This window comes from Mustela nivalis, assembly GCF_964662115.1.
Source record: "Mustela nivalis genome assembly, chromosome: 19".
Classification (NCBI taxonomy): domain Eukaryota; kingdom Metazoa; phylum Chordata; class Mammalia; order Carnivora; family Mustelidae; genus Mustela; species Mustela nivalis.
Window position 1 is genome coordinate 5,004,002 of NC_139038.1, and position 12,922 is coordinate 5,016,923.

Consider the following 12,922-nt stretch of genomic DNA (forward strand, 5'->3'; position numbering starts at 1 on the left):
ACCAAACTCCCCACTGAGCAGAGAGCCAGGCTGTGGGGCTTGTTCCTGGGATCCTGAGATCAGGACAGGAACCCAAGGCAGACAATTAACTGACTGAGTCCCCCAGGTGCCTCTCCCTCTCTTTTTTTAAGAACGAATAGTATCCCATTATATCCTATTAGACTCAACATCTGGATGTTCATTTGTATCCTTTATAGTAGATTTGTAACCATAAGTATAGTGGCTTCCTGAGTTCTGGGAGTCATTTTAGTGAATGATCCAACCTAAACAGGGATCTGGGAACCCCCAAATGTAGAGGCTGTCAGAATTACGAACGGTCCCCAGGGCTTGGGGCTGGCGTCCAAAGAAGGGGCCATGTTGTAGAACCGAGACCTTAAACCTGTGGCGTCTGAAGCTAACTCCAGGTAGTTTGTGTCAGAAATGAGTGGAGTTGTTTTACATCCAATTAGCATCAAGGAACGGCTATGTTGGAAAAAGCAAGAAACCTTTAAGATGACAGCCGGCAAGCGCATGAGAAACCCCAGATGAGAACTACTTAGTGGTGCCCACTCAATCCCTTTGACGACGAGAGATGATCACATAATGATTGTTGTTGTTTTAAGCAACTAAGTGTTGGGATGACTTGTTAGGGACAATGGTGACTACGGGGTATCAGAGTGGAGATACTGGCATGACCAGAGCTGGAAAAATGGGAAGACAAAAAAAATGTGGGGAGCTATGTTTCTTGGGTTGAAGGCGAGGGAAAGCTACTCTGAATTGAGAAAAACAAAACAAAACAAAACAAAACAACCCAAAGAGGTTCAGGGAGAACACTGACAAGGTCACAGAATCTAAGGAAAAGTTGATTTACTGGGGCTCAGAATGGACAGGATCCAGGGCCACTCCAGGGCCCCCAAGGATGTTCTTTCTGGGATGCTGACATCATAATAACAGACTCACCTGTCTGCAGGTGCCACTCACTGAGGCTTCCATTCCTGGTGGGGGCGTGTGGACTGTTGGGGAAAAGGGAGTCCACCCAGTGACTCACAGCCCATCACGACCACAAGGAATGGGGTAGAGGAAGTGCCCCTAAAAGAACGGGAAGTTGTGGCTGGTCAGGGAAAACGAAAAGATATGCGCTGTGTTCATTAGGATTTGTTTCAGGGCAAATGACAGAGACCTAAAGTGACAGCAGCTTAAAAGAGATCAAAGTTTATTTCACTGGTTGCAAAACTCCCGAGGTGAGTAATTCAGGCTGGTAAGTTCCCCATCTGTGAAGCCTGAGGGTCCAGCTCCTTCTTCTTATACCCAGATGGAGCCCTAGCCAGTAGTATATTACGCTCCAAGCACAGGATAGAGAAACAGGGAGGAAAGGGAGTGGAGGGCACACACAGGGTCTCTCCAGGATGATCCTTACTTCTTACACCTGATCCCAGAATTTAATCATATGACCACACCAAGCTGCCTTGCAGGCTGGCAGATACAGGTCCTGCTAAAAAGTCCTCTAGGAGTGGATCTTAGAGGACAATGATCAGGTCCTGCCACACGCACCACATGCCTTCTGACTGCCTGACACACGCAGACAGCTTTCCACATGCAAAATATTTTCAGATGCTCCCACCCACCGTCATGTAACCATCACAATCTTACACTCACCTGTCTCGGGGAGAAAACCAGAGAATCAGGTCCCGGTACTGCAAAGCCTCTGAGTCTAGGACCTCTGCAGTCCGCGGTTCAAACAGAATTAGAACCAGCACCAACTCATCTTCTGTGGAGTCATGAGGAACGGGAGGAAGAAAGATGGCAAAAATTTAGAATAACAATAACTCCGTACAGCAAGCAAGAACAGGCAGGTAGACCTCATCCTCAGCCCCCTGTTTCCACAGCCACAAGCCTGTAGCTGACATATATCACTTCCCCTTTCACTACCCTTTCTAACATCCCCCTTGCCTTTGGCCAACATCAAAATTAGAGTCTTTGCACAAAGCTTTGTTCCTGAAAAATCTGAACCCTTTTAATCCAGCCCATGAAGGGATTCTGGTATCCCATAATTCCATTATCAACCTTAAAAAATGACGATTTCAGGGCTCCTGGGTGGCTCAGTGGGTTAAGCCTCTGCCTTTGGCTCAGGTCATGATCTCAGGGTCCTGGGATCAAGCCCCACATCAGCTTCTCTGCTCAGCGGGGAGCCTCCTCCCCCCCCCGCACCCCCACCCGCCTGCCTCTCTGCCTACTTGTAATCTGTCTCTGTCAAATAAATAAATAAAAATAAAAATCTTTAAAAAAAACCCACGATTGGGGGCGCCTGGGTGGCTCAGTGGGTTAAGCCGCTGCCTTTGGCTCAGGTCGTGATCTCAGGGTCCTGGGATTGAGTCCCACATCGGGCTCTCTGTTCGACAGGGAGCCTGCTTCCCTCTCTCTCTCTCTCTGCCTGCCTCTCCATCTACTTCTGATCTCTCTCTGTCAAATAAATAAATAAAATCTTAAAAAAAAAATAAAAAAAAAAATAAAAAAAACCCACGATGATTCCTTGAGATTATCAGATTTTCCCAACATCCTCCTCCCCTACCCTTTTATTTACAGTTGCTTTTTGGAAATAAAGACTTTACATTAGACTTGGGAGATAAATCTCTCAAGTCTTCTGAGATTTGAAAGGTTCCCTTTAATTCTTTTTAAAATACCATTTTTAAAATGTCACAATCCTGATTTTGTTGCCTGCCTCACTGTAGACGTTTAATACATTCCTCGGGTAATTAGATCTTCAGGATTGATAGACTCAGATTCAATTTTCTTTTCCAATATATTTCCTTGGGAGTCAGATATTAGCTGGACCCATCTATAAAAAGAAACATACCTTTAACTACAGACCCTGAAGTACAGTTTATACAGGTGAAGTCAGATAAATGGATAAATGCTCCATTCTTTCCCTTTATTTATTAGTTCACCAAAATGAGTTTGTCTCCAAGCATTTTCCAAAGGTAACCAGCCAGATGGGTTTTCTGCTTTGTCTCGTTTTGTTATGAAGGACTGAGTTGGGTTGACTAGCATCCCCAAAGAATTCCTACCCACCGGGAACCTCAGAATGTGACCTTGTTTGGAAATAGGGTCTTTGTCTCTGTAGTTAGTTAAGATGAAGTAGGTTGGGGTAGAGTGTCCCCTGATCCAGTGACTGGTGTCCTTACATGCAGAGGGCTCACAGATTACACACACAGAAGGCAGCCATGTGCACAAAGGGGCAGATTGGAGCGATACAGCTATAAATCATGGAATGCCAAGCCTGGCTGGCAATCATTGGAAGCTGGAGAAGGCAAGGAAAAATTCTTCCCTAGCACCTTCAGAAGGGACATGGCCATGACAGCATCTTGATTTTGCCTTTTAATTATTATTATTATTATTATTATTATTATTATTTTATGTTTTAAGTGAACTCTTTGCCACACACAGGGCTCAAACTCACTACCCCAAGATCGAGAGTCACAAGCTCTACCCACTGAGCCAGTCAGATGCCCTGCCACCTTGACTTTGGACTTGTAGCCTCCAGAACTGTGAGAGAAGACGTCTGTTGTTTGAAACTGGTTTGTGTTGATTTCTGAGGGTAGCTCGAGGAACGAATGCGAGTACTGTGACGAACTCAGGGACTGTCCTACTTAGTACATTTCATAGCATTGTGGTTACTACCCTTGTTGGTACTCCGATTATTTCATTTTTGGCCAGGGGGAACCTCTTTAAGTTGGCTCCTCACTTTTTCTGACAGAACCCTAGTGGTCCGCCCCAGATTGGGTATCTGCCTTTCAATGGGAAAACACATTTGGAGTCTCCTACCTGGGGACCAGAGGTGCTCATTGCTGCAAGGTTGGTCACTCACCATTCCTTGGCTTTTTCAGCAAGCAGAGCTAGGAAACACACACGCACACACTCCTATTTTTAAAAAGATTTATTTTTTTCATTTTAGAGAAAGAGAGGTGGGGGAGGGGCAGAGGGACAGAGAGCCCATTGTGGGGCTCCATCTCAAGACCTGAGATCACAACCTGAGCTGAAACCAAGAGCAGGACACTCAAACGACTGTGCCACTGAGGCACCCCACACTCATATTTTTAAGATAAAGACATCTGAGTTCATGCCATGCCTCCAATTCAATTTTGGGGCTATAGTGTTTTTATTTAAACTCATCAAACTTATAGAGGCATCTCCTTTCTCCCATGCAAAAACTCCTCATTCTCAATTAACACCAACATAATTACTCATTACAATATAAACACGCAGCGGTTTCATATTGATTTTTTAAAAGATTTTATTTATTTATTTGACAGAGATCACAAGCAGGCAGAGAGGCAGCCGGGGGTGGGGTGGGTGTTCAGGAAGCAGACTCCCCGCTGAGCAGAGAGCCTGATGTAGGGCTCGATCCCAGGACCCTGAGATCGTGACCTGAGCCGAAGGCAGAGGCTTAACCTGCTGAGCCACCCAGGTGCCCCATTTTGATTTTTTTAAAAGGTACTATTTGGTAATTTATCAGTTGCATATAACACCCTGTACTCATTACATCTCCCTGATGCCCATCACCCAATTTTCCTTTCCCCCCACCTCCCCTCCAGCAATCCTGTTTGTTTCCTAGAGTTCAGTGTCTCTTATGGTCTGCCTCCCTCTCAATTTCATCTTATTTTTCCTTCCCTTCCCCTATGTTCATCTGTTTTGTTTCTTAAATTCCACATATCCATGAAATCATATGGTATTTTTCTTGCTCTGATTTATTTCATCAGCATAATACCCTCTAGTTCCATCCACATCACTGCAAATGGGAGATTTCATTCTTTTTTTTTTTTTAAGATTTTAATTACTTATTTGACAGACAGAGATCACAAGTAGGCAGAGAGGTAGGCAGAGAGAGAGGAGGAAGCAGGCTCCCTGCCAAGTAGAGAGCCCGATGCGGGGCTCGATCCTAGGACCCTAGGTTCATGACCTGAGCCGAAGGCAGAGGCTTTAACCCACTGAGCCACTCAGGCGCCCCAAGATTTCATTCTTTTTGATAGCCGAGTAATAGTCCATTGTATATACATGCCATGTCTTCTTTACCTATTCATCTGTTGATGGGCATCTGGGCTCTGTCCATATTTTGGCTATGGTGGACATTGCTGCTAAAGACATTGAGGTGCAGGGGGGCCTGGGTGGCTTAGAGGGGTAAGCCGCTGCCTTAGGCTCAGGTCATGATTTCAGGGTCCTGAGATCGAGTCCCGCATCGGGCTCTCTGCTCAGCAGGGAGCCTGCTTCCCCCTCTCTCTCTGCCTGCTTGTGATTTCTCTCTGTCAAATAAATAAAAATTAAACAAATTTTAAAAAATTTTTTAAAAAGTCACTGAGGTGCAGATGCCTCCTTTGAATCACTGTTTGTATCCTTTGGATAAATACTGAGTAGTGCAATTGCTGGGTCCTAGGGTAGCTCTATTTTTAACTTTTAAAAAAGTTTAAAAAAATTTTTAGGCACCCCTATTTTTAACTTTTTTTTTTTTTTTAAAGATTTTATTTATTTATCAGAGAGAGAGAGGGGAGAGAGAGTGAGCACAGGCACACAGAATGGCAGGCAGAGGCAGAGGGAGAAGCAGGCTCCCTGCTGAGCAAGGAGCCCGATGTGGGACTCGATCCCAGGACGCTGGGATCATGACCTGAGCCGAAGGCAGCTGCTTAACCAACTGAGCCACCCAGGCGTCCCTATTTTTAACTTTTTGAGGAACCTCCATACTATTTTCCAAAGCGGCTGCACCAGTTTGCATTCCCACCAACAGCAGAAGAGGAGTGGTTTTTCTTTCTCTGAATCCTCGCCAACGTCTGTTGTTTTCTGAGTTGTTAATTTTAGCCACTCTGGTAACACAAAGCAGTTTCATTTTTTTATAAAGATTTTGTTTATTTATGTATTTGACACAGGGAGAGAGCTCAAGCGGTGGGGAGCAGCGGGCAGAAGGAGAGGCAGAAGCAGGCTCTCCACTGAGCAGGGAACCCGATGAGGGACTCGAACCCAGGACCCGGGGATCATGATCAGAGCTGAAGGCAGCTGATTAATCTACTGAGCCACTCAAGTACCCTCACAAAGCAGTTTCCTAATAACAATATCAATGGCACCATCAACAATATGATAATTGAAAATGATTAAGAGTTTATAGCAGTTTTAAATTTTTTTTTTTGGTACAGCTTAATTGTAGCTGTAATGTTTCTTGGACTGATTCCTCTCTGTGTTATGCCACCAACTGGATATATGGTTTCATCCATTTCATTTTGCTTTCGAATTCTAGGGATTAAAAAAATTTTTTTAAAGATTTTATTTATTGAGAGAGAGAGACAGTATGAGCAGGGGGTAGGGTAGAGAGAGAGAGAGAGAGAATCTCAAGCAGACTCCGTGTTGAGCTCAATGTGGGGCTTGATCCCACAACCCTGAGAGCATGACCTGAGCCAAAATCAATAGTCGAACCCTCAACCGACTGAGCCACCCAGGAACCCAGATTTTTTAAAAGCACTTTAAAACAAATAGATGGGTCCCCTGGGTGGCTCAGTTATTAGGTGTATGCCTTCAGCTCAGGTCATGATCCCGGGGTCCTGGGATCCAGCCCCATGTTGGGCTCCTTGCTCCGTGGGAAGGCTGCTTCTCCCTCCGCCCCTCCCCCTGCTTGTGCTCCTGCTCTCATTGTATGTCTCTCTGTCAAATAAACAGAATCTTTATTTATTTTATTTTTTTTAAAAGATTTTATTTATTTATTTGTCAGAGAGAGAGGGAGAGAGAGTGAGTACAGGCGGACAGAATGGCAGGCAGAGGCAGAGGGAGAAGCAGGCTCCCTGCCGAGCAAGGAGCCCGATGCGGGAATCGATCCTAGGACGCTGGGATCATGACCTGAGCCGAAGGCAGCTGCCCAACCAACTGAGCCACCCAGGCGTCCCTAAACAAAATCTTTAAAAAAAAATAAAACAGGGGTGCCTGGGTGGCTCAGTGGGTTAAAGCCTCTGCCTTTGGCTCAGGTCTTAATCCCAGGGTCCTGGGATCAAACCCCGCATCAGGCTCTCTGCTCAGCAAGGAGCCTGCTTCCCCTTCTCTCTTTGCCTGCCCTTCTGCCTTCTTGTGATCTCAGTCTGTCAAATAAATAAATAAAATCTTAAAAAAAAAAACCCAAATATATGGTTTATTCATTTATTTAGGGAATAAACAAAAGACCCCCAACCCCTCCACATACATGTATATATATGTATAAACATGTATACAACCCATTTATATATGTGTATATGCATGCAAATATGCATGTGTGTGTTTATTTATATATATATATATATTCAAGCACACACACATATCTGTGCATACCTTTTTTTTTTTTAAGATTTTATTTATTTATTTGACAGAGAGAGAGATCACAAGTAGGCAGAGAGGCAGACAGAGAGAGACGGGGAAGCAGGCTCCCTGCTGAGCAGAGAGCCCGATGTGGGGCTCGATCCCAGGACCCTGAGACCATGACCCGAGCCAAAGGCAGAGGCTTAACCACTTGAGCCACCCAGGCGCCCTCTCCGTGCATACTTTTGTCCTTATCTTTTTCACATGACTCCGTACTAGCCAGCACTGTGTCATTGATTCACATTCGCCTTAACCTGTTGAAATAATGTGAGTGCCTGAAAAGGACCCTTCAGTGTGAGACGGGAAACTTGAATTTTCTTACAATGGCAACTAAGCTCTCATGGTTAAATCCTCCCCACCCTTCCAAGTTTCCATGGGAAGGAGCAAAGGAATATCAAAGATTTCTGACCAACACTTTGGATCATTTGTGTCTGTCCTCTCTTCCAGCAGCGTAATCAAGGTGCCTCACTCTTCAGGTCGCTTGTGATCCAGAGTGAAATATTATTAATTATAATGATTTTTTCTTGGTTACTATAGGTATATGTTTTTGGCAACCTCCTATTTTTTCATTTCTTTACTTTTTATTACGACGAGAGCCTCAAAATTGAAATCTCTCTTTTTTTTTTAAGGAAGCTCTACCCCAAAGATGGGCTTGAATGCAGGAACCCAAGGTCAAGAGTCACATGTTCTACCGATTGAAATAGCCAGGTGCCTCTAATTAAAATTATTTTTAAAAAAGATTTTATTGGGTGCCTGGGTGGCTCAGTGGGTTAAGCTGCTGCCTTGGCTCAGGTCGTGATCTCAGGGTCCTGGGATCGAGTCCCGCATCGGGCTCTCTGCTCAGCAGGGAGCCTGCTTCCTCCTCTCTCTCTCTGCCTGCCTCTCTGCCTACGTGTAATCTCTCTGTCAAATAAATAAATAAAATATTTTAAAAAAAAGATTTTATTTATTTATTTGACAGACAGCGATCACACGTAGGCAGAGACAGAGGAGGAAGCAGGCTCCCCGTGGAGCAGAGAGCCCGATGTGGGACTTGATCCCAGGACCCAAGGATCACGATCTGAGCCAAAGGCAAAGGCTTTCACCCACTGAGCCACCCAGGCATCCCTAAGATTATTGTTAATGGAGCCACCAAACTTGCATTCTAAGGACTCCGGGGCCCTGCGCATGGAAATAACTGATTTTCTGGGTGCCCTCCATCTGCCTAGGACAGCGCCTGAGGCTGGCCAGACTTGCTCTCATTTATTTTTCACAAATACCCTGTAGGATGGATGTCCTTATCCTCATTTTACAGAACCAGATCATGGAGCTAAAAGTAGATGCCAAATGTGGATCCTTGTATCCCTGTGCTTTTCTCACCAGGCGAAGCTGGAAAGAAAAAAGACAACATTTCTTTCACCTGAGTCATCGTTCTAACCGCGGGAAGGAAGATTGTAGGGAACTGACCTGGGTCCCCTTGATCAAGCCTTCAAAAAATCATTTTCTTTTTTCTTTTTTTTTTTTTAAGATTTTATTTATTTATTTGACAGACAGAGATCACGAGCAGGCAGAGAGGCAGGCAGAGAGAGAGAGAGAGAAGGAAGCAGGCTCCCCGCTGAGCAGAGAGCCCGATGCAGGACTCGATCCCAGGACCCTGAGATCACGACCTGAGCCGAAGGCAGTGGCTTAGCCCACTGAGCCACCCAGGCGCCCCAAAAAATCATTTTCCTATTTGCCGTGGCATCTATTCTCCTGCCTTCTCCTATAACCCTAATGGACCTCCACGAAAATACGTTCCACACTGACTTATAGTTTTAATTCTGCCTGGTTCTCAAATTATAATTAACAGGATGTCTTCCCAGAGATACCAGAAAATTGGGGTTGAGTTAAATGTTAATTTAGCAGCCTGCTCTAAGGCTCAGAACCAGTTAGCCACAATATATAGTAAAACTCAAATCTTGTTAGCATTCCTCCGTGTTCTCTTTGACCTTCCGTGTTGGCTAATAACAGAAGGCTTTTTACCTGCTCAGTGTAGTTTTGTGGTGATGTTTGCCATTATTTATGGCAACTGTATAGCTTATTAGAAATGCATCTTTGGGGGCGCCTGGGTGGCTCAGTGGGTTAAGCCTCTGCCTTCGGCTCGGGTCATGATCTCAGGGTCCTGGGACTGAACCCCACATCAGGCTCTCTGCTCAGCAGGGAGCCTGCTTCCCCTTCTCTCTCTGCCTGCCTCTCTGCCTACTTGTGATCTCTCTCTCTCTCTGTCAAATAAATAAAATCTTTTAAAAAATGCGTCTTTGGGGCGCCTGGGTGGCTCAGTGGGTTAAGCCTCTGCCTTTGGTTCAGGTCATGATCTCAGGGTCCTGGGATCAAGTCCTGCATCAGGCTCTCTGCTCAGCAGGGAGCCTGCTTCCCTTCCTCTCTCTCTGCCTGCCTTTCTGCCTACTTGTGATCTCTGTCAAATAAATGAATAAGATCTAAAAAAAAAAAAAAAGGAAATGCCTCTTTGTGGGGCGTTGGTGTGGCTCAGTCATTAGTGACTTCAGCAGGTCATGATCTCAGGGTCTTGGGATCAAGATCCGTGTCAGACTGCCTCCTCAGTGGGGAGTCTGCTTCTCCCTCTCTGCTTTTGCTCGTTTTCTCTCTCTCAAATAAATAAATACAATCTTTTAATAAAAAAGATTTAAAAAAATATTGTATTTATTTATTTGACAGAGAGAGACAGCAAGAGAGAGAACCCAAGCAGGGGGAACGGGAAAGGGAGAAGCAGGCTTCCCGCCGAGCTGGGAGCCTGATGCAGGGCTCGATCCCACGACTCTGGGACCATGACCCAAGCTGAAGGCAGGCGCCTAACGACTGAGCCACCCAGGTGCCCCAATAAATAAAATCTTAAAAAAAAATGCCCCATTGCCTCAATGGCATTTAGAGAAAAAGAAATGAGAAATCAGGAAGGATACACACGCACGCGTGCACACACACACACACACACATCTCACATCCTTGTGGGCCATCTGGTCTTTCAACACGCTTCTAATAAACAGCATTGCCAAATCTCCACCAGTGAAAATCTTTACAGCCTAAGAATAAACTCGGCTGATCTTGAAACCTGTTCACACATTGTGTCTTTGGCAAATTTTCCACTGAAGACTCCAGCCTTTAAAAATCTTTAGATTATTTTTCTAAATACTGTATGAAGAAGCGTTCATTTTGCTTTTTGGGAAGATAGCCTGAATGACGTTGCTAATTCAGGAACATGTGTTCTGTATCCTCAAAGATAGCATCCACTGAGCGTCGAGAGAAAAAAAATAACTTAGAAAAAAAAGGAAGTGAGCTTTTTACAGAGGCAATAAATGTGGCTATGTCTAATGCTGCAAAAATAAGGGGAACTAAAGATTAGCACACATACTTTGAAAAATATATTTTAATAACAACAAAATGAGCCAAAAGGTAAAAACCCTGAAATATTTAAAATGGTCTTGGCCGGAAAGACAACGGATAGTAAATACAGTATTATGAGCATTAAAAGGTACAATTCTTCCTTTTTTTTTTTTTTTTTAGGACTTAAAAATTTTTTTTAAGACTTTATTTATTTGAGAGAGGGAGAGAAAGCACAAGTAGGCAGAGAGGCAGACAGAGAGAGAAGGGAAAGCAGGCTCCCTGTTGAGCAGAGAGCCCGATGCAGGGCTCGATCCCAGGACCCTGAGATCATGACCTGAGCTGAAGGCAGAGGCTTAACCCACTGAGCCACCCAGGCACCCCTAAAAATTTTTTAAAGTAATCTCCATATCCAAGGTGGGCTTGAGCTCACAACCCTGAGATCAAGAGTCCCATATTCTACCAACTGAGCCAACCAATCGCCTCCTGACAAAAAGTACAATTCTTATGCAGTAGATATTCAAAGAAAAATGATAATGCTAAATAATAGTCATAATGACAATACTGATAGTGTCCGCTGTGATTTATAGTCTTTGGATTATAGGTGAGTAAAGTGAAAAAATATTTTTAATGATTTTGAATGTGAATTTCTTTCCTGGTAGAGAAATTTATTTTATTTATTTATTTATTTATTTATAATTTTTTAAATAAAGATTTTATTTTTTAATAAAGATATTCTCTATTTGTCAGAGAGAGAGAGCACAAGGAGGGGCCATAGCAGTCAAAGAGAGTAGCAGGCTCCCCCCTAAGCAAGGAGCACAAGGTGGGACTCCATACCAGCACCCCAGGACCATGACCTGAGCAGCAGAAGGCAGATGCTTAGCTGTCTGAGCCACCTAGGTTCCCCCCACCAAAGATTTTACTTATTATTTGACAGGATGAGAGAGATCACAAGTAGGCAGAGAGGCAGGTGCGTGGGGCGGGGGAGTGTAAGCAGGCTCCCTGCTGAGCAGAGAACCCGATGGGGGACTTGATCCCGGGACCCTGAGATCATGACCTGAGCTGAAGGTGGAGGCTTAACCCACTGAGCCACCCAGGTGCCCCAGATTTTTTTTTTTTTAAGATTTTATTTATTTGAGAGAGAGACAGGGAGAGAGAGCATGAGTGAGAAGGGCAGAGAGAGAAGCAGACTCCCCGTGGAGCTGGGAGCCCGATGCGGGACTCGATCTTAGGACTCCGGGATCATGACTTGAGCCGAAGGCAGTCGTCCAACCAACTGAGCCACCCAGGCATCCCTGCCCCAGATTTTTTTTTAAAGTTAAAGTTCTATTTATTTATTTTAGAAAGAGAGAAATCATGAGGGGGAGGGGAAGAGGGAGCGGTATTGAAACCTCAGCAGACTCAGCACTCCGGGCAGTGCGCAGGACTGGATCTCACAACCCAGAGACCACAACTGGATACCAGGACTGAGGGGAACCAAGAGTCAGATGCCCCTGGAAGCTCCCCTTAAATGACTTCTAAAAGTTGTTTAATTTAATAATGATTGTCATTGCAAACCCATTTTAGAGCAAAGAATTTTTACACTTAAATCAATTTTTCACACTGTTGCTTTCTTAAAAGACTTAAGATTTGCTTTTAATTTCATCAGTGAAACTCTTTTTTCCTCACCTGTACCAAATTCCCAGACTTTCAGTGACGGGCAAAATTATTAAAGATTAAATTTTACCTAAGTCAACACTGAACAACAATGGCAGGGGTCCTGAAACCATCTACATGGGGAGCATGTTTTGCCCCTCCGCCCCAGGAAGCCTCTCTTTGTTTGCTTTTTATAATTCTGGTTAGATATATATAACATCAAGCTTGCTATTTTAACTGTTTTTATTTTGATTTTTTTAGGTGCAAAAAGGTAGCTTGATTAAAGCACGGGAAAGGACCCGTGGGCAAAAAGAGCTGCCTATTTTAACAGTTTTTAAGTGTACCGTTCCCCGTTATTAAGGACATTGACATTGTACACTGTAATTCAAATTCACTGTTCACCTTCTCGTTTGACCATTAGGGGGCAGACCGAGACAACGCATCGGCGGCTCTGCCGGAGCATCCCGCCCCCGCATCGCCCACGCATGCGCGTCTCACCTGCGGAAGGTGACAGGGGGCGGGGTAGGGGGGCGGGACAGAGGTGCGCAGGCGCGGCGCGGGCATTGTGACGTCAGGCCCGGCGGCCAGGCTT

At 44.7% G+C, this 12,922-nt stretch overlaps 1 protein-coding gene across 3 annotated transcripts in view; it reads right to left on the bottom strand.

The window, feature by feature from the left end:
- Positions 1-1,923, bottom strand: part of RAC1 (Rac family small GTPase 1) — a 37,578-nt gene extending 35,655 nt beyond the window's left edge. Inside the window, exon 1 of one of the 3 annotated variants that reach the window (XM_082712678.1) lies at positions 1,636-1,923. The gene's annotated coding sequence lies outside the window, so the exon portion shown is untranslated. The remainder of the gene's footprint in view (positions 1-1,635) is intronic. The other 2 variants (XM_082712677.1, XM_082712676.1) reach the window with 2 other exon arrangements.
- Between the last annotated feature and the right edge of the window lie 10,999 nt (positions 1,924-12,922).